Source organism: Cupressus sempervirens, chromosome 7 (assembly GCF_028749045.1).
Source record: "Cupressus sempervirens isolate cs-2001-9-10 chromosome 7, ASM2874904v1, whole genome shotgun sequence".
Classification (NCBI taxonomy): domain Eukaryota; kingdom Viridiplantae; phylum Streptophyta; class Pinopsida; order Cupressales; family Cupressaceae; genus Cupressus; species Cupressus sempervirens.
This window is the reverse complement of record NC_143124.1, coordinates 783,165,925-783,189,303: the sequence shown is the minus strand read 5'-3', so window position 1 is coordinate 783,189,303 and position 23,379 is coordinate 783,165,925. Positions and strand designations below refer to the sequence as shown.

The 23,379-nt window shown below is 33.6% G+C and overlaps 1 pseudogene; it reads left to right on the top strand.

The window, feature by feature from the left end:
- The first annotated feature begins 1,740 nt into the window (after nt 1-1,740).
- LOC149549680 (65-kDa microtubule-associated protein 3-like) lies at nt 1,741-5,655 on the top strand (annotated as a pseudogene).
- The last annotated feature ends 17,724 nt before the right edge of the window (nt 5,656-23,379 follow it).

The following is a 23,379-nucleotide window of genomic DNA, read 5'->3' as shown; positions in this document are numbered from 1 at the left end:
AGGAGAAGGTTTTGAAATTTCTCACCTGGACCCTATCAAAGTGATTTTTTAAATTGTGTTTGGCTACTTATAAGTTTTCATCTCCAGTAAATCGTTATCCTAAAGTTGTTTGCATTATGCGAAGATACTGTATCATTCTGATATTACTGTTGGTTGACTGCAGGAACTTGGCTTCCATTGTGATAAAATTCAAGGTGAATGTCATGCTAAATTTGCATCCCACCTAGATTTTTTTTCTTGGGTCAAGCATGACAGTTATCTACCACAAGGTAGCCAACGCCTGAAGGTGCTAGTTCTGTCTATCAAAAGACTATAACTTCTAATAGTTAAATAGCTTTTTGTTAGAGTTTCTATATTATGTTTAGAAGGAGCTTAAATTTAGAGAAATAGATCAAGAATTGCTCTAGATATTATTTAATCATTTGTGCTTGGTGAATGCATTTTAAGCCTAGCTTGAAATTAAAATGGAATTTATCCTTGGCTTAGACTGTGCGAGTTTACCTTTTTCACATATATGCCAAAATAATTTTTTTCATTAATTGTAATTTTAATTCTATGAACCTCCTCTTCTTTTCCCTTCAAGATCTCATGTCTTACTGTCTTGATGTTTCTAAATAGTGGGCATATTCTTATGTATATTTCCTATGTTTGTGGCAGCAGTAACACTATAAATAGAAAAATTGTCATTGATTTTGGAGCTATAGTTTTATTTTAGAATTGCAAAACCTCTTCATCTAGAAGTAGAACATCCCTAATCCAAAATTGGCAGAAAGTGTACGTTTCACTTTACATGTGTTCTGGAAGGTTACTTTTCGAACAATTTTATCTCAAGTTGCACTTTGCTTAATGGATAGAATGCACTATGAACCTTTTAAATTGGTAGTTTCATGAATCTTGATTTTGTTTTAAGATAGGATAACAATTCAGTGGATGTCTTGTTTGAGATTAGAATGGTATGTATATGTTTAATCTAGTTTTGTACCGTATTGCCTACCAGCTTTCTTCAACACACTGAAAAAGTTCTTTAAATGGCATTCTCTACTTTTTATTTTCTACATGTTTTGAGTTTTTTGTTTTTGGTGAATTGTTGTGAAAGGAGATTCCTCCCATTATATTGAAAGAAAGTAATTTGATTACAATGACTTCCTATAATTTGGCTAAGATCATGATGCAAATGCCTTGAGTGATGTCTTGCAGTCTTTTGAGTTGATCACGAGAAAATAGATTTCATTGAAGTTTATAAAATAAGCATATGTTTGCATGTTATTCGTTGCCAGTATTTTCATCAAAGTGATGCATGCATCATGTCTTCATTCTTTCTTGCTGTTGAAATGCATCCTTACCCAGGCCTCCTTTTGAATCTCTTCTCAAACCAGCAAGTGTCGTGAATGCCAAAAACCTATAAACTCGATTCACTATGTTGTTGATCACTCTTCTACCACATTCAAATTTGTTGAGTGATTTGTATTTTGTTTAGTAGATGTATTCATGTTTTAAGCTATAGATAATGAATTAGAAATATGCAAGTATTTGGCAACAAATTAATATTACCAAGCATTTATCTTTCCTAGACCCCAAAGTCTGGGCCTGAAAATAAGCATCTTTTCATGGAAATCAAATTAAATAGGGTTTCATATTTTACAAATGTTTAAATCTATTTTACATAAATTCTTGATCTAATAAATCTTCTATTGTTGGCGGATACAGAATAGTTTGGAATCACCTAGTAGCGTATTCAAAATGTCAAGCATGCAATAGGATCAGCTGTACCATTTGGAAACAACTTGTGGTTCTCTTCTATACGAGTTGCAGGTAAAATTGTTTTATATGAGATTCTTTCTTTTTGTTAACAAAATGGATAAATTGTGTTCTTATTTTAGTTGAATTCATGCTGGTTTTCCCACTGGGGAATTGTATCTTAAAGTCTGTTGGCCTTGCTGAATTTCTTTTAACTTTTTGAGTCTATTTCCTTTCAGCCAAAATATGTTTCTGATAAAAGAATTTGCAGATTTACATGGGTTTATTTTTTTGGGTATTAATGATATCTGTGATGATGATAACATAATGATGCTTATGAATCATAATGTTTTAATAGCTTGAAAGAGATTTGGGTGAAATATTAACTAGCAGTTGGTTGATTTCAGTTGATATGGGATGAAATAGGGGAACCGGATGATGAAAGAAATAAAATGTTGCTTCAGCTCGAACAAGGGTGTTTGGAGGTATACACACACAAAGTGGATCAAGTGAACTGATCGAGGGCTCAACTTCATCAGATGATAGCAGATTATGAATCAGAGCTTGCTTCCATAATTTCAGCGCTTGGAGATCACCCTCTGCTTAAGCAGGTTCAGTAATAACTCGCTGTAAGATTCAGTAAAATGTTTCTTACTTAATTATTATAGATAAACAATCTCCTAAACACATTATGAGAGACTCTTCAAACCACTCTGGCTTAATGGAATTTATAAGTCTTTGTATCATTACCTTTTATGTCAAAATTTTGAAGCGGAACATGTGCACACACTTTGATTATGTAGGGAGAAAGAAAGCCAGGCAGCTTGAAGGAACAACTCAAAGCTATTACTCCACACTTGGAAGAAATACGACGGAGAAAGGAAGACAGGATTAAGTAGATTGTGGATGTTAAGACACAAATTCGAAGGATTTCAAATGAAATTACTGGATATATGCAGCTTAATCCTTCTGCTGTTAGTGTAGACTATAGCGATTTATTTGTAAGAAAGCTTGAAGAATACCAGAGTCAACTCCAAGCACTTCAAGAGGAGAAGGTAAGGATTTTATGATTGGTTCATTTCATATTTTGCTCAAACATCTAGGCTTTGTTATGTTATGTCAGCGATTTTAAGGGATTCAGACTTTCTTCAATCCAATGGCCAATCTGTGATATAGAATTATTGTTTGCAAGTATGGGGTAATATTATTACTCATGAGATCAATTGTAATCACTTTAGTTCAATCATTTTTTCCTACTGTTAATTCACAGTTCCCTAATTTTCAGCGACACGTTGCTTTAATCTTAATGCCTTGTTCACTCTCCCATCTTACTGAATGTTTGAAGTCTTGTTTTATATGTAGAGATCCTTTTAAAATATTTATTCTCTAGATTGCATATCAAATTCTAATATGTGACCCCAGTTATTCTAATCTGATTCTAGCTTGAAAACATATTATGAGGTAGTTGTCATTGATGTCTATTTTTCATTTATGAGGGGCTTTTTTTTAGACGCTAGACTAATTGTTTTTCATTTATTTTTTGCTAACATTTGATGAATTTTGATGGCCAGTAACATAAGATGTCTCAAAATACCATTTCTTAAACTATATATGTCAACCTACTTGTGCTTTGTCTTAATTTATTATAAACTTCCTCTTGATTACCACATCATTTCATTTAATGTGTCCTGATACCTTTATTACATTCATTGTCTCTGTTCCAGATTTCCTTGTTCTCACTCTCTGTTGTTTTTACCCCAGAATAATCGCTTGTTCAAAGTAATTGAGTATTGCAATACCCTTCATGAATTATGCTCGGTCTTTGGCATAGATTTCTCATACACTGTGAAAGAAGTGCATCCAAGCTTGGATGAGTCAGAATAGTCAAAGAGCATTAGTGATGATACTATTGAAAGACTAGCAATGACAATTCATAGATTGCGAGAAGGAAAAATAAATAGAATGCAAAAGGTAAGTTCTTTTATAGGCCATTTTTTTTAATTGCACAACTTATTTTATTTTGTTGTATTGTTTTGTGCAAGTTGTTTGTTTTGTGATCTGTGTCAGTGCTAAAACTCTTCTACTGAGGATGTTTACAGCTTCAAGATTTGGCTACTACTATGCTTGAACTCTGGAATTTAATGGACACACTTGTTGAAGAGAAACTGATGTTCCAGAGTGTTACTTGTAATATTGTAGCTTCAGAGCATGAAATTTGCTCTCCCAATTCTTTGTCAGAGGAATTCATTGAAAATGTATGTAGGTTGACCTATATCCAATCTGATGTTTGTAGATATTGATGTCATTCTTGTGCATGTAAGCTTACTTTTTCTTTTTGTATATGTAATATGATTATGATTCTGTAGGTTGAAGCAGAGGTTGCAAGGCTAGAGGAGCTGAAAGGAAGCAAGATGAAGGAACTTGTTCTAAAGAAGCGAACAGATTTGGATGAAATTTGTAGAAGAACTCATCTTTTTTCAAAAAGTAATATTGCTATGGATGAAGAAATTGCCTCCCTGGATTCTGGTAAATTTTTGGCACTGCTTGTTTTGCTTCTTATGTTAGAATATAACCATAGATTTCTATTTTCACTCAGACAACTGATGTGATTTTGGTTTCATCTCTTAATGTTTTCAGGGTTGGTTGATCCATCAGTACTTCTTGAAACTGTTGAAGAACAGATTGCTTTGACTAAAGATGAGGCATTTAGCAGGAAGGAAATCCTTGAGAAAGTTGAAAAATGGATATTTGCATGTGAACAGGAGGTCTGGTTGGAGGATTATAACAAGGTATACAATATTAAAAATACTCAATTCTATATTTACAATAGTACAGTGCTTTTATCTAATTCTATGCATGAATCCAACAGGGATATGATACATGCATGTATTATTGTTGGATTTTTATTAATGTATGAACCTTTGTAGGCATTCAAGGCAAACATCTCGAATAAAAACTGTTGTTGGGGCAAAGCGTGCTTCGAGTATTGTAAGCAATGTGCTTTACTACTTGGTTGCAGGGAATGCTGATTGGGGTGCTAGTTATTTCTTCAATATAGGAAATGTTAATAGTAACCATGCTAGGATCTGTACAATGTTGGAGCCAGAAAGTTCATAGTAGTAGGGTTGTTGATCTTGGGATGTTCACCTTAAAATAGAACATTTCTTGCTATGCCAAGGAGGCCATGCAATGTAAGAATAAATGATGCATCACTTTACTTCAACAGAAACTTGGCACCTGCTCTCTCCAACTTGGAGAGCTCACTGCCAGGATCAACTATTGTTTACTCAGACATCTATGACATTGCAGTGGATGCTGCTGCTTATCTATGACATCTATACAAGTTTTTCACCATATAGCTTGGATGGACCAAAAGATTCATCACTAGAACCTTGTAGTTCTGATTCTGATTGTGGATATTCTCAAGCAAATCAGAATTCTGCTTCTTACTAGAGTAATTCCTTCCAGACTTTGAAATTTCATATCAAACCAAACATTGAACTGATTAAAAATCCAACCTTGCTGATTGTGTGAATGTCTTCCATAAAGATAGAGGTTTCACACATCACATATCCTTTTGTTATTCATTGATTACATGATCAATAAACAAGTTAACTAAAATCTCTACATTTCATGTTATATCCATTTGCAGCATGTGCCTCATGGCTATGTTTTTGTGATGGGCGATAACTGGAACAACAACTGTAACTCTAATGTTTGGTAAGTAGAGTGGAAGCTTAAGTTTCTAATAGACTGTGTGCCACCTATATTTGTATATCTAACTTTTAAATGGATTGACTCTGATTTGTCTTATTTTAAAACAGGGGATCTCTTCCTATCAAGAACATTCTAGGAAGATATGTAATGTGTTATTTGCGACCGTCACAATTGGGATCTGACATATACAGACATCATTAGATTTTTAGAGGGATGAGATTTGCTAGGATGTTACTAGACAATAGTTTTTATGACAACATGAATTTCTTTTTTTGGAGAAAATCCTAGTAGTAGTCATGCATCATATGTTGTTGTAGTAGCAGAGCGGAAAATGTGATAAGTAATGTTTATGTTTTGTGTGTGTTTTAAATTTAAATGTTTTCAATAACGTCCTACATGTGGTGGCATACCTAGAGTAGCAGTTCGATCAGCTCTCTAGATATAGCCACCTAGGACCACGTGTGTTTGTTTTAGTGGAGTTAGTTTTCTTTACGTCATAGTTTTTAGTGTCCAATGATTTTACAATCCAATCATATTCTGAAAAATGATAGATAGTTGGCAGTAGGAATATTCACGATTTTTGAAACGGTTTCCTATTCTTGGATAGGGACATTTCATATTCCTTATATATAGGGAGTCAGTGTTTAGAGTAGAAAGATTACGGGAGATAGAGTAGAGGGAGGAAAAGAAAGTCAATTTTAAAGGGAGAGCCAGTCGGCTATAAAGAGGAGGGAATCAAATTTGGAAGATATGGAATGGTTTTTTCATTCCTTTGTGCAAGTTTTTTTTCAAAAATCTGAGTTTTAAATGAGCTTTATTCTGGCCTTTTAATGGAGAAAAGTCGATATTTTTTTGGAGTTTTGGAAAGTTTCATCTTTGGAAGTGCATTTTCTGATTGTCTTTCTTGGTTCTGAAGCCATTATTATGAAAAGAAAAGAATTGTAACTGTAAAAAGGGATGTAAACCGAAAGCTGATAGTTTAATTTTGAATTCTTTAATATGGAATAAGCATTTTCAGTTTGGGATTGAGTTTCAACGTCTTGTTACAGGAAATGAATCAGGTTTTGTCATTATAAATGACATTAAGAATTATGGAGGATCATTTTTCTAAAATCTTCTATGGTTTTTCTGCTTTTCTTTCTATCTCTAGCGCACGTGCAAAGGAATAAGGAAGGTTCTGGTTCGGTTGCGAAAAGAACTCGATTGCCATCCATGCTGAGGTGTGTTGCAGAAGAGTAGATCGTTGTGGCATGACGAAGAGCCTATAGCAGGAGATTATGTTGTGTTGCTCTAGTGTTGAGAATGAAGTGTTGGCAGAACCTGTAGGATGAGATGAGATACTTGCTCCGTGCTTTGGATGATGAGCTGGAGATTCCACTAAGTCCTTTCTGTTGGGGGTTCGCCCCTTTATAACTCTGATTCTTAAAAGAGTGAGTTAGAGGATTCTTTGTTTTCGAAGAGATTTTGTTCCTTTCTATTCCTTCTGTCTCCAGTATTTGATGGAATTCTCTTTAATTATTGACCACATGGCATTTCTATTACTAATTTTATCCTTCCTAAAACTGACACTAACATCATTAACCCTTTCCTCTAACTCTCTAACATTTTCGACTAAAAACTATAACATTTATAAAACACCTAATTCTATCCACTAAGACATAATCCTAAATTATTAAAATTGACCATTTAAAATATATGGAGAATCTTGGACCTTTGAAATGATTTAGTAATGAGATGCGCCTGCATCATACTCTCAGGGACAAAAAAATTCAAGTCCCATTGAATTGCTACAATCTTTTTCCGGAGTTTCCAATTGCATGTAAGCAATAATGTCACCATAAGAATGATGGAATTGATGTCGCTTGCCAAAACATTTTGATTCCAAACTGTAGAATGAATACCATCCATGGTACCTGTGTCGAATCTTGGAACAAATATATTTAACAGCCTCGTATCACCTGCATAAAAATACCAAATTATCATACCAACATCTACTTCTCGTTTGTATATCTCTAGAGCATCATAATGATCAACAAATACGTCATTCTTGTCATCAATAGTCTTCTCTTCAGCATCTGATCTTTGCACTACATCTTTTCCTTTTTGATCATTTGTGTCAACATCTCCATCATCTGGGCAAATATTGTCTGCAACCACACCTATCACCAACTCTTCTTCATCTGCAAGAACCTTTTCCTCACAAGGTTCAACAACAACCTCCTGTTGTTCACTCTTAGTCTCTACACCAACATTCACCTGCTATCTATGCCCTTCTAATGGATTGTTTTCCTCTTCTTGATCTAACTCTTCATCCTCTACCTGTGTGCTTTGAATCACTTCTTCCTTCTTATCCTCAGCCTCCAAAATCTTTTTCATAGGAGTACCTTCCAGCATTGTACTCTTTTCTATTTTCAAAAGACATGTTACTATTCTAACCATAGATTGTTTGCATTCAAATCCAATAGGGCTTGTCTTGTTACTGCTCTCGTCAAGAGATACTTGCTGTACTTCTTGTTGCTGCACTTTTTGTTCTTGCTGCACTTCTTTCAACTTAGCTTTATTCTCTTTCAAGATTATGTTTCTACTATTATGCTTCATATATTTCTCGTGGTAATCAGTTTAGGGAATAACAATTGCAGAAAAATGTACTCTAATGCGGGGTCAATATCTCGAGTTTGTATCAGCCCTTACCTATTCCTTCACGACCATGGGAAAGTATTAGTATGGATTTTGTTATGGGATTACCAAGAACTCGGAAGGGGTATGATAGCATTTTTGTTTTTGTGGATAGGTTTAGTAAAATGTCACATTTCTTACCATGTAAATCCAACAAAGATGCATCATACATTGCAGATTTATTTTTCAAGGAGATAGTGCGTATTCATGGACTACCACTAAATATTGTTTCAGACAGAGATGGAAGATTTGTGGGTCATTTTTGGAGGACTCTTTGGAAGAAACTTGGCATAAATTTATCATTTTCATCTGCATATCATCCACAGACCGATGGTCAAATAGAAGTTGTCAACAAATCTTTGGGAAATCTATTAAGATGCCTTACAAAACAACATGGACAAAAGTGGGATTCCATACTTGCTCAAGCTGAATTCTCATACAATGATACAATGAATAGAAGTACAAGGAAATCTCCATTTTAGATTGTGTATGGTACACATCCAAGAGGAATTCTCAAGCTGAGGGAACTTCCAAATACATTTCCAAGTAGTTCACATGCTGAAGAATTTGCTGAAGCTATTAAAGAGGTCCAAGATCAAGTCAAGTTGCAGCTATAGAATTCAAATCAGAAGTACAAAGAAGTTGCTGATCAGAAAAGAAGAGAAGTACAATTCAAAGTTGGTGATTTAGTATGGGCGTATCTGAAGAAAAAAAGGTTACCTCAAACGAAGAATACAAAGTTACTACCTAAGAAGGTTGGTCCTTGTCAAATTCTAGAAAAATATGGACATAATGCTTACAAAAATCAATTACCTACAGATATTGGTATTTCACCCATATTCAATGTTTGTGATCTCACACAATACAGAGGTTCTGAAACACAAACCGTACACAAAGATTTAGTAACAGAAGATCTGCAACAACTACCTAAACCAGCACCACCTCAGTTGGAGAAAATCCTAGATACAAAAATAAAGAAGACCCACAGATGATAATACACTCAGTATTTAGTCAAATGGAAGAAAAAACCAGTGAAAGAGGCTATTTGGATGGATGAGCAACAAATTAGCAAACATGGTTCCTCAGTTCAAGATCTCATCTCAAGTGGACTTGAGATTCTTTCTACAAGGGAGTATGCTACAGTAGCAGAGCGGAAAATGTGATAAGTAATGTTTATGTTTTGTGTGTGTTTTAAATTTAAATGTTTTCAATAATGTCCTACATGTGGTGGCATACCTAGAGTAGCAGTTCGATGAGCTCTCCAGATATAGCCACCTAGGACCACGTGTGTTTATTTTAGTGGAGTTAGTTTTCTTTACGTCATAGTTTTTAGTGTCCAATGATTTTAGAATCCAATCATATTCTGAAAAATGACAGATAGTTGGCAACAGGAATATTCACGATTTTTGAAATGGTTTCCTATTCTTGGATAGGAACGTTTCATATTCCTTATATAGGGAGTCAATTTTTAGAGTAGAAAGATTACCGGAGATAGAGTAGAGGGAGGAAAAGAAAGTTAGTTTTAAAGGGAAATCCAATCGGCTATAAAGAGGAGGGAATTGAATTTGGAAGATATGGAATGGTTTTTTCATTCCTTTGTGCAAGTTTTTTTCGAAAATCTGAGTTTTAAATGAGCTTTATTTTGGCCTTTGAATGGAGAAAAGTCAATAGTTTTTTTGGAGTTTTGGAAAGTTTCATCTTTGGAAGTGTATTTTCTGATTGTCTTTCTTGGTTTTGAAGCCATTATTATGAAAAGAAAAGAATCGTGACTGTAAAAAGGGTTGTAAACCGAAAGCTGATAGCTTAATTTTGAATTCTTTAATATGGAATAAGTAGTTTCAGTTTGGGATTGAGTTTCAACGTCTTGTTACATTAAGAATTATGGAGGATCATTTTTCTAAAAACTTCTATGGTTTTTTTTCTTTTCTTTTTGTCTCTAGCGCACATGCAAAGGAATAAGGAAGGTTCTGGTTCGGTTGCAAAAAGAACCCGATTGCCATCCATGCTGAGGTGTGTTGCGGAAGAGTAGATCGTTGTGGCATGACAAAGAGCCTATAGCAGTAGATTATGTTGTGTTGCTCTAGTGTTGAGAATGAAGTGTTGGCAGAACCTGTAGGATGAGATGAGATACTTGCTCCGTGCTTTGGATGATGAGCTGGGGATTCCGCCGAGTCCTTTCTGTTGGGGGTTCGCCTCTTTATAACTCTGATTCTTAAAAGAGCGAGTTAGAGGATTCTTTGTTTTCGAAGAGATTTTGTTACTTTCTATTCCCTCTGTCTCCAGTACATGCAGCCGCACGAGATTGGATATGGACAAGAGTGATTGAATATTGCATATCGATGTACAAATAGAATAGTGATGCCGAGTTGGTGGAGATAGATATGTCTCGAGATTTCTAAAGTTTAGATTACAGATTTGTCATGAAAGATATATATATATTTATATAAAGAGATGCAATTAGTAGATCATGAAATTTTGGATTTAGTCTGATCCTGGAGATTGTAGTTGCCCCTTGATGCAATTCAGTTAAGTGACTACCTCCTCCTGAGTTTTCCAAGGTGCGGCTCTGCATCATATGCAACCTTCAAATATTGGCAGGGACCCTGGTGGATAGAAAACTAGTGGTTGTGAGTATGTGTCATTGGAGTATCAATTCTTGACTGGGTAAAGCTTCTTAGGAAAATGTTGTCTATAGTAAAATGAGCAACTGTAGACTCTGCAGACTCACTTCTAAGTCACATAATTTCGTGGTTGTAATTTCCTTATGTTTCTGATTATGAGATACTACTTGAATTCTTCACAATTCAATGAATATAGAAATAGTTTCTTGTATTAAAGTAATATTTGAATGATTCTTAATTCCAAATGCATATACAGTATGGTTCAGATCAAAATAATTATGATTGCATAACAATCAAGATGATATATATTTGCTATTTGTGATATACAGGAAATTACATGCAATGACTGAGGAAATTCTTAGTACCTTGTACTACTCGTTGTGTCTGATATACAAGTAAGAATTTGCAAATATGTAGGCTGTCTCTGATATAACTTTATATTTATGCTCTAAATATTGTGATAAGTTGTCTGATATGACAATATAAATATACTCAAAGGTGATGCCATTTCTGATGGTAGACTTTATATGCCTGCACTGAATGGGTGCCAAAGGCAATATGCTCTCTTACAGAGTGATCATTGTGAGATACAAAATATAATAAGTAGACTTGGTGAGCTGACTTAATGAGTCAACTTGTTGAGGTGACTGGGTGGGGGTGACTTGGTGAGCTGACCTAGAGAGTTGGCCTAGGGGGCGGACTTGGTGAGCGAACTTAGAGAGTCGACTTGGTGAGTGTACTTCGATTGTCAGCTTGCCGAGCTGACTTGGGGAGCATGCCTGGCGATCTAACATGGTGAGTGGGCTTAAAGTGGCAACTTGGTGGGGCAAGTTGGCGAGCCGACTTACCGAAGCCACTTAGAGACGCGACATGGCGAGCTGACTTGGTGAGCAAGCTTGATGAGCTGACCTAAAGACTAACCTTGATGAGGCACTTTGGTGGGGTGACTTGATGATCGAACTCAAAGAGTTAACTTGACGAGCATACTTGAATAGTCAACTTCGTGGGGCAATTTAGTTAGCTGACTTAGCGAGTCCTCTTGGTGAGGCGAGAGGTAAGCCAACTTGGTGCGGAAACTTGGTGAGCTGACTTGGTGAGTGGACTTAAAGATTGACCTTGATGAGGTGCTTTGGTGGGGTGACTTGATGAGCAAATTTAAAGAGTCAACTTTGTGAGCATACTTGAACAATCGACTTGGTGACATGACTTGTTGGGCTGGCTTGGCAAGTTGACCTGGTGTGCATACTTGAACAGTAGAATTGGTGAGCTAACTTAATAAGTCAACTTGTTGAGGTGACTGGGTGGGGGTGACTTGGTGAGCTGACCTGGAGAGTTGGCCTAGGGGGCAGACTTGGTGAGAAAACTTAGAGAGTTGACTTGGTGAGCATACTTCAATTGTTAGCTTGGTGAGTTGACTTGGGGAGTCGGCCTGGCGATCTAACATGGTGAGTGGGCTTAAAGTGGCAACCTGGTGGGGCAAGTTGGTGAGCCAACTTAGCGAGGCCACTTAGAGACATGACATGGTGAGCTGACTTGGTGAGCAAGCTCGATGAGCAAACCTAAAGACTGACCTTGATGAGGCACTTTGGTGGGGTGACTTGATGATCGAACTCAAAGAGTCAACTTGGCGAGCATACTTGCACTAGTGCATTTGGGTTCATTTTTCGACTTTCATTGATCAAATTTTTGACCCAATTTTCGATCGAATTTGACCAACCCATTGGTAAAAATTTATCTAGTAAAAATTTTGACCAACTCACTGGTACATGATTTGTCTCAATCATATAACTAATTATATATTTTTCATATTAGTTACTGTTAGTTTTTTTCAAGCATTCTATAAAATAGTTCACATGCCTTGCATATGATATGACATTTTGCATGCATCCTACACTCTCTCTCATCTAGCTAATGATGGATTACATAGAGTGATCTGAAACCATGATGCTAAAAAACACAATCAAATCCAAAATGAACTTGCACTACAAATGGATTGTGGAAATCTGATATTGGTAAAATTGCATGCATGTCTACCAGGACAATCAGAACTTAAAGATATATTTGTCCTAGTAGACATGCATGCAAAATTAACAATATCAGATTTCCACAATCCATTTGTAACGCAAGTTCATTTTGGATTTGATTGTGTGTATTTTTTAGCATCATGGTTTCAGATCACTCTCCGTAATCTATCATCAGCCGGATGAGAGAGTGCAAGATGAATGCAAAATGTCATATCATATGCAAGGCATGTGACTATTTTATAGAATGCCTAAAAAAATTTTTACACCTACCTGTTGGTAGAAATTTCTACCTTCATTAGTCAAAATTTCTACCTTCATTGGTCAAAATTTTTGACCTTCATTGGTCGAAATTTCTACCTTCATTGGTGAAATTTTTTGACCTTCATTGGTCGAAATTTCTACCTTTATTGGTCAAAATTTTTGACCTTCATTGGTCAAAACTTCTACCTTTATTGGTCAAATTTTTTCCTTCTTTGGTCAAAATTTCTACCTTTATTGGTCGAAATTTTCTACCTTCATTGGTCGAAATTTTGACCAATTCATGGCAGAACTTGCACCATGGCTATGGAGGTTTTTCGACCAACCAGAAGGATGGTCAAAATTTTGACCAAATTTTTTTTGAAAAATGGGTTGGTCGAAGTTTGGTCAAAAATTGGGTCAAAATTTTGACCAATAATGGTCGAAAAATGGTCTCAAATGTACTAGTGCATCCCAAGATAGAATTCCATTGAAATCCCTAGGCACAATAAATTTATCATCTTGAATGTTGGAAATAGCCTAAGAATAGGAATCCAAAAGTTCTGTCTTATCATCACATGTAGAAGTAGGGCCATATATATTGAGCACTGTGAATGACATATCACCAAGTACAAGATCAATCACATTACAAGATAACAAAAAGAAGAAAAAGCGTAAAAGAGATAAGGTAATATTAGATGAAGCTATCATACTTTCAATCTATGATCATACAAAATTGGAATCTAATGCTATGATAAATTATGGAGAATTGTGAAGGGGAAAGATGCAAAAGAGAAAGATAGGAAGTGAAGTACAAACAAGTATTATAAGATGTGAAGGACATCTTATTAAACATTGTTCTAGATGCACCACCCAATGACAAACCTCTAATGATTGATCAATTAAGTTTACTTTTAAAATAGGTAAATGCACCTGATGTTGATGTTAATGAAAATTTGATACAATTAGAAGAGAAAAGAATAGAGAAGAAGAATATGGAGAAACTAAATGAGTCCATTACTGCTCAACAAGTTGAACTTGGTGGTATTACAACTGAGCTAGAAAATATTCTTAAGGAGATAATCCACCTACTCCAATAGTTATGTGATGTACTACATTTGACACAATATATTTTAAAGAAAGTTGAAAAATATTGATGAGGATTTAAAGAATAGTGTTTTTAAGTTAATTGAGGTACCTTAGTTAATCCAGGTTGATTTAAGTAAAGACATGGACAAGATGAGAAGACAAAGTCTTAAATTTCAAGCACTCTTGATACCTTACTTGGAACTCATAAAAAAGAATGTTAATAAGGTTAGATAACTTATTCTTACTCCTAAAATGTCTATTATTTAACATTTGATTGAACTTTGAATGGAGATACATCCACAACACTTGGCATTGGATGACCACTTGGTAAATATTAAATCTATCTCTCTAATATTTCTAGACCACTATTTTGTTGGATAGAGTAATTTCAAACTATTGATTTCTTTAATGGAGTTCCTAATAAATCTCAAGGTTCTCATTTAGGTGACCAATTACCAGGAGGTCCACAAATATTGCCTAATAAAGTCTATTTCCAATCAATATTGTATCAAAAATTCAAACTAATTGGGTATTGAATTAAACTTGATAAACAAATGATAGAGAAAGAAAACTTTAAACATGAACAAGATCATAAATCATATGACAATGACATATTGCAAATGCTTAACTTATGCTTAAACAATGATAAAGTTTATTGTTAATCAATATTCTATCAAATTTTTGAATAGATTAGGTGTTGAATTTAATTTCATATGTATGCACATATCTAATTTAATGTCATACACGAACATATCTAATTTAATGTCATACATGAACAAACATATCATATCATATGTCATATATGAACAAACATATCATATATTAACCAATAATGTCATAAGTTAAATAATGTCATACATCCAATAAATGTCATACATCAAATATAGAATGTCATATACATCAAATGTGTATCGAATATGTCCACTGATGCCTATATATATATATATATATATATATATATATATATGTATATATGTATGTATGTATGTATGTATGTATGTATGTATGTATGTATGTATATGTCTAGATCAACTACATCTTTTCCTTCCCACGAGGGGAAGGAAACAAGTCTCTCGACGTCCTTTGCCATCATGTGGAGGGAGATAGTGGAGATGACGAGGCCCTCCTAACACGCTCACTCGACCTCTTGTTGAGGCTCTTCTCTAGCTCCAACTGATACAAAGAAAGTAGATATGAATAAATATTTATTATACGTTGAAATCAAATATATGTACACACAAAATCAATTATTTTCTTACCACCAACAAATATTCACTCTGTAAGTTCACCTCAAATCCTCATGGACGGTCAGGCGTGACAAGACCCTACAACAATTCAATAAATATAATCACTTATAAATACACATATCACCAACAAAAATATTGTACCCAAGTAAATATCACCAAAGTCATCTTATACCCACCAATTCCAACCCAAGTTTTGATTGTGGGTCCAAGATATTTAGAACATGTGAAATTTGATCTAACAACTTATTTTTCGGTTTAGAGAGAAAATACATGTCATAAATGGTAAGATAAGGTCCAATAAATGAAAGGAATTATTTGATTGAAGTAGAAATAGAGAAGCACACTTATAGATAAGGGTAACCTTGAGTTTTTAAAGAAAATGAATCAATATAGGACTTAAATAATAATTTGAAGGTCCAATGAGTGTTTAAAGGAGAGTGTGAAATCAATGTAGGAACCCATAATGTATATTAAAATGGGGCTAAAAATAATACCAAATAAGTGTTCTTAGTTTTTCAAATGATACATGTAGTCCCCACTTTATTGGAAGCATGTGTCCACCTCATCCACACAATAAAGTAGAAGAAAAAAAGAGAAAGAGGTAAAGATTTTGGGAAAACTACAAGGAGATTAAATATCACCAAGCTGAAGGAAAAAAGCTCCCAAACCAAGAATATTAACTATTACATTCATTTGCAAGGATACATAAAAGAACAACAAAATCCTAAAGCTTACTAAGATTCCAAGTCAACTAGTTGAAGAGACCTCACTCAAAAAAATGTCTCAATCTCAAGCATCGTGTTGTAAAAGCTATAGCAAAAGCTCAAGTGGTCACTTGAGAAAAGAAAGAACAAAAATAAAAGATAAGAAAATACTCAATGATTTATCCCACTAGCATAGCTATAAGAGTATGAAAAGAAGAGAGAAGGGCCATGAAACCAAAAGTCTAGTAAGTTATCTTATCCAAGTTTATTTTGTATGAGAGGAGGAGGAGGACGAGAATGAAAGAATGTAGAAGTTTGTTATGCTAGTTCCATTAATCCCAAAGAAATAGTGAAGGAGAGTTGATGTTGTTGATTCCAAAAACTATAGTTTCTTTGAATCATAAGGATATGCTTAGTTCTATTATCAAGTTCAACATTTGACTTTGGCGTATGAATAATATAAATTTAAAACAAAAATTCTCCTGCACTTATGACTCTACTAGACCAAGGTGAGTATATTTAATCACCAATTATATCTTTAAACTTGACTATTATTTATAGAAAACATATAACTTCCATCTTGTAGGTCCTACTCCTAGTTGCAATCAACTTGGAATACAACTAATCTTCTATTCCTATCTTTACTTTTAATTTCATTATCTCCTACTCTTAGTCCATATACCTTTATTTGATTTTCCTACTTCTTCTCTACTTCTAACTTCAATATGTGCTGCTAGTTCTTCTTTATCTAATTCTTTCACTGCCACTTCTACCTTCACTCCTAGTTTTTGAATTAAAAGTAGCCAAAACTAGGGGGCTGACCCTTTAACAACAAACTAACCTACTATTAGTAGATAACCATTAAACAAAACTACCCCTTACCACTTAGTAAAACAAAAACAATGTTTCGATCCATAATTAAAAGAGTATCAGTAGGCCTAACATACATATTGCTTGTGTAAAAACCATAAAAGCTATAGTAATATATAAACAAAGGTTAACAATAGAAATTTTGAGATTAACTATTATAAACAACAACTAAAATGAAGAAAATTATTTCTTACCTCCGTCAGTGGCTGTGAGCTAGCCACAGCTGCGGCCACTCCACTATCAACAGACTATTGTAGATGAGGAGGTGTGTCTGACATCATGAGCTGCATGTCATAAAATACACATTACATCTAACATGAAACATAAAATAAATATAATCAAATGAATTAAATTAACATGAAACAACTGTACCTATGTGAAGCTCGTATGATGTCTATGCTCTGAGTCTATGGTAAAGGTTGAGGGTCTTGTGGAGAACTGATGCACATGCATAATTTTTTTTTGTCAATCCTTAATATGATTACATAATAAATGTATGTATTAATAAAAATGATTAAATTGATACATACCTCAAGACTCATGGAAGGGACAAAAAATGGGCCTGGAGGATCGCTGCTAGGCCCAACAACACTTTGACCCTGAATTTTGAACAATGTCAAGAGATGCTAATTAATTAATCATTCACTATACATATGAAATGTGATCAAATTAGTAAATTATAATTGTAATTTACTTGTGTGTCAATGACAAATGTCTCATTCAAGAACTGATTGGTGACAAGCCCATCATCTGCACCATCTCCAGCATGAGTGCCAAATGTGCATAGGGATCTGCATGAAGTGTACATGTGACCATGACGCACAGAAGGCTCCCCCTCAACTAATGGGCTTGTGGAATGGATGAGGGTCTGCGTCAAAGCATTAATGGTCCCTAGAGTGTTGGCCTCTACATTTTCCTTCACAATTGAAGGAATAGTCACATGCTGGCACTATGGCTTTACCACAGGTGCCCTAATTACATTAGGGTCACGATGTGCTCTCGGCCTCTCAAATGATGACCACCCTCCTCTACCCTAGGAGTTTAATATATCAAAATAATTGGGGATCTCCCCAAGGACAAAGTCACAATATAATTTCTTCAAAAAATACATGGGGACCTCGTGATTGTTGCAAGGAGGGAAATCAAAAACCATCCACCATCTATCCCAAAAATTATTTCTAATACCATTGTGTATGCACCAATGGATGGGGAATCATTTAGTACCCTCTCTAATAGTATTTTTCTCACCGGGTTTTCTAAATAATGCACATATACTACCTTTTGGTATTTTTTATTTTTTTTAACATCTTCATATGACAATTTATTTGCATAAAATCTTTTTTGTTCATCCCTCTTAACCCGCCAAATATCTAACTGACCAATAACTGAGGCTATCTGGGTGTTAATGGATTCGAGGGATGATGCCAATTGAGCACTCATTGAATTGGTTTGTCCGGATTCTTTCAACCGAGCAATGAGTCTTTCTAATTCAATTTTGCCTCTCACTATTTCATTCATTATATTTTCTTGTGTGCATGGTGGAGGTCTTGTAATTGGTTCGAGTTGTGGAATTTGTTGTTCTTCTTGAGGAGGATTTTGGTTTTGGGTTTCTTGAGGGTTTTGATGTTCTTGTGGATTTTTTGGTTGATTATGAACATTTCCTGATAAAAAATCAATTGAAATCCAAATAAATAAACAAATCTAAATGAAATTTGTAAAAGCCCTACAAAAGAATATAAAAAACTTACAAAACAATATGAACAATATATCAAACAATGCAAAGTTATTTTTATATCACTTACGGCATTGTCGTGGGTGCGCTTGTGGTCTTGGATTTCATCGACAAGGAGGCATTTTGGCAAATGGTGGTGAAAATGTTAAGTCTTCAACTCGCGTACACGTTGCTCACTGTAGGAGTAGAAGAAAATACTGATAAAAATGATGGGTTGCGGGTCTGCAGCCCATCATATATAATTTTTATTTTTTTTAAAGTGTTACGCACTATAGCGCATGCACGCTATAGTGCGTACGTGCTATAGCACTTACGCGCTTTGTAAAATAGAAAAAAAAATTCCTTGTCACCTTTTTGGCACCACAACTCAATGCATATGCCCACATGCAAGATGCTATAATAACCATAAAGCATACTACTCTAAAGCATAGATGAAAGATACATGTTTTGCAAACAAAATAGTTTCAATTTTCAGTTTGCCTATAATTTTGGTTTAAATATAATTTCATTTTTGAAGTCTAAGTGTTGAAGTATGAAAAATATACAACTAAAAGTTTTAAGTTTTTTTTTAGTTCAACTAATTTAACACTAGTAGCATTCCAATATACCTAGAGCTCCCAATGTAGAAACTCATGCTCTGATAGTAGATGTAACACCCCACCAAGGGATCCAAAATAATTAACCTAAAGTTTTACTAAGTTTTCCAAACCTTTTTTTTAAACAAGAAAGATAATCATACATATACATCAAACACATAGTAGCGAAAGAATTAACATACAATCAACTGGAAGCATACATTTAAATTTAATTAATTCTAAGTCTAACAACTACCATATCCACATGAAAGAATAATGAAAAGTCCAATGTCCATAATATACATTTATTCTGAATGCCTCTTGGCAAATTAAATTCAGAATGCACAATCATCCATTGTACATGTCATAGGGTATGAAAGGCTAAAAGAATATGCATATGTAAGAATAGAAATACATAATCCTCTATAGATCAATGATGCAAGTGCAATACAATAAATGAAACTAATGGCATACATGATACATCTATCCATCATAAAGATATAACATCATAAAACACATCTAACTGTGTGGTTCCTCCCAACCATCAATAGCATCATTAGACCATCATGGGCCCTAGCCATCCCCCACTTGTAACATCCCAAGAAACCAAAGAGGTCATCGGTACTATCGAAATAGGGACATCACTCCTAAAACATGCTACAACATATGCAAAAAGAAATCTAACATGCTACAATAAAGCATAAGTAAACAAAATCCTCTAAAAATGATAAACAAGTATACCAAGAAGCTCCAACCATGGTGACTATAGACGAATCTCAATAGTAAGAGTAAAAAACTAATATCACCTGACTACGTGGAACCTAAATGGTCCACCCCCACCCTGAGGAGATAGTGTCAAGTCCCAACATGATATCAAATCACATAACACAAGTACTCTCTAAGTCCAGGAATCCTAAAAGTATACTAACTCAAAGGTTCCAACACATAGGTCGACATCTAGACCCAGAGGCACACAAGACATGTAGGAATCTACCATGCAAGTTGAAAAGTGTCATCATATGAATCATGTTGGAAGTTACCTAAGAAATCCCCTCGGAATCTCGTGTCCCCAGTGACCCTTCTGGCCACTAGTATCCTCTCATACTGACAAGCCATACTATGGAATGCAAGGTCATAACCAAGTGTTCTATCAACTCCCATCCTAGTCCATACTAGTACTTGAGGCATGAGTGAGAACATATAATTAATCTTATTAGGTTCAGTTAAGTCAGTATCTAGTGTAATGTTATCACTTATTAAAAAAAACTTACAATGAGTTGTCCCCAGAGCCTCTTAGGGCCCCCATCCCCCATTGCAAGCCACTTCCTAACACTACACATAGATAACCTACACTAGGCTCATGAAATTAAAAATCACAAAATCACCTCAACCCTATAGAAATGACTGGGAAGCACCAATAGATTAGCCACAATAATCACATCGGTTCTCCACAAGCAACTAAAAAGTATCAAATCATAATCATAATGATCACAACAGTTCTCTATTAGCAACTGAAGGCATCCATGATAAATCACAATATCCATCAGTTCTTAACAAGCAACCAGAAAAAATATCCCAAAGTAAATCACAATACTAATCGAAGAATCCAAAATGGTCAAGTAAAAACATGTTACAACATGACATCATCAAGAACAAATCAGTCAAAACACCTTTTTCCTCTCAAAGTGACTGAAAAGAAAATCAAATATAACTAATCAATGACTCAAAAATGGTTAAGTTAGGTATCTCACAAACATACACCTTAGCTTCACACAAGGAAACTAGAATCAAGAAGAATCAATAATCAATACACATTATAGAGAATATCAACACATCAGCATGGTTGGGTTTAGAAAGATCCACAACAAATCATCATAACATCACAATTGCACAACCCCTGAGCCTCTGGTAAAAACCTAAACCATTCAACATCTAAATAACCCCAAAACTCCCAAAGCATAAATAGAAAAATACAGTTTCATAGTTTGGGTTTGATTTGAAATACTCAATAGGGTTAAAAGTAAAGTTTCAATTTGCATTTCAATGTAAGTTTCAAGTATATAGAATTCTCAGTATTACTCTTATAATTTAACCTGGTCATTTATTCAACCCATAAATATAAACTTACCCTTAGGTTAAAAGTCAATTTCCTAATAGAATAATTTGAGTATAATCTTTTTTTTTTTTAAGTTATAAAATAAACATTAATGATCTTAAATAAACCAATTACGATAATATTAAAAAAATCAATATTATAAATTTTTTACATTAATAATTAAATTTGCATTCTCATTAATAACTTTCATTATAAAATCTAATTTAAATCTTATTCAATTAAATCAATTAATAATTTATTTATAAATATTACATTCATTATTATTTATTCTAATTATAAAATATTAATATAATTTAATAATAGAATCATTAATTTAAATGATAACATAAATCTAATTAAAATTTTAATAAAGATAAATATAATTAAAATTTAATAAAAATTGAATGCAAATTATATAATATCAAAATTTAAAACATATAACAAAAATCAAATTTTCATCATATTGAAAGGGCATATATTTCATTTTTTTTTAAACTATGTTGCAAGTTATTCATATATCATTGCCTGTGTTTACAACTAGAATGCACAATTGTTGTCACAGTCGTCTTGCATTAGCAGGTATCACTACATACAACAGTTGGCCTGCTATGTATATATAATCGGGGTAGGGATTGGTTAAGCTGCCCCTCCCCAATCCACTTTTTTTAATATTTTATTTTTTTTAATAAAACTTTGTTATATGTTATAATTTGTTAAACAATTTCTTTTTACAATATAATTTATTTATTTTATAAATTTTATAAATATTTTAATTCATTAACAATTTTTAATGTATATATATTTTTGAAATTGTTTTCATCTTTACTCTAATGGTAAAAATATTATCAACCATTCAAATTTTTAATTTAGAATTCCATCCACAAATTCAACCCCTTCTCAATTAAATCATATTTTCTTTAATTTAGAAAATGAGGGTTTTCGATAATTCTTCTATTCCCCACATATACAAAAGTTATGACAAGCATTTACTAATTTACAATATTGAAATATTTAAGCTTTCATTACAAAGAATTCAAATTTACAATCCATAGACATGAAGACGATAAGAAAGGATAATTATGTAATTAATTAGTGATTAAAACACAAGACCCTACCTAAGCCTGATGCTAATACGCAACCCTCAAAAACTATGAGAGAATTTGCTCCTCTTCAAGACCTTTTCTCTGAAATTTTTTCCTAGAACTCTCCTTCTAAAATTCACTTCTAAAATTTGTCTCCGAAATTCGAGTCCCTCAAAAATGAACCTTCAATTGGTAATAAGGAGTTTTCTCCTCAAATCAGGGCACTAATTGTGTGTTCACTTTCAGAGGACTCCTTGCTCACAAGACTCAACTCCCAATTAACTTTTCTCAATCTTCTCCATGGACTTCAAATGGATTATTAAATAACTTTATTTAATTTTCCACTTGACTTCTATTTTAATTTATTTATTAACTTTAATCTTACGCACACTCTATGAAATAAAAATATCTTTATTAAGTCCACATGTTTTATCCTTTTAATTAGTTTCTTCTATTTTAAACTCATGCACACATTATGCGATCTAAAATCTTTTTATAAATTTAATATTTTTTTCACATTTAATTTATTTTAGAAATTTAAATGATAGAATATTTATTAACTCAATTAATAATAATATTCAGCATTTATTTAAAAATGAACTCTAAATATATTATTATTAAATTAAATAAATATTATCATGTTCTAAAATTTATACTTATAGCTTTTATCTCCAATTTTAATTCTTTTTATTTAATTAATTTCTCAACTAATTAAATATAATTAAATATTAAAATATCATAATAATTTTCTATTAAATATAATCATTAATTTAATCTTTTAATTTGACTTAATTAATAATAAATACACCAAAGACTCATAAAGTAAAATAGAAAAATCCATTATTGCAAGACGCATACTAAATCAAACAAAAGGGTTAAAATCACAAATTAACATCATTCGACGCATTCAGAGGGTACCCGACTTAGATACTTGTCCTAATTTTCAATTAGGACAAATGGCTTAAACATATGG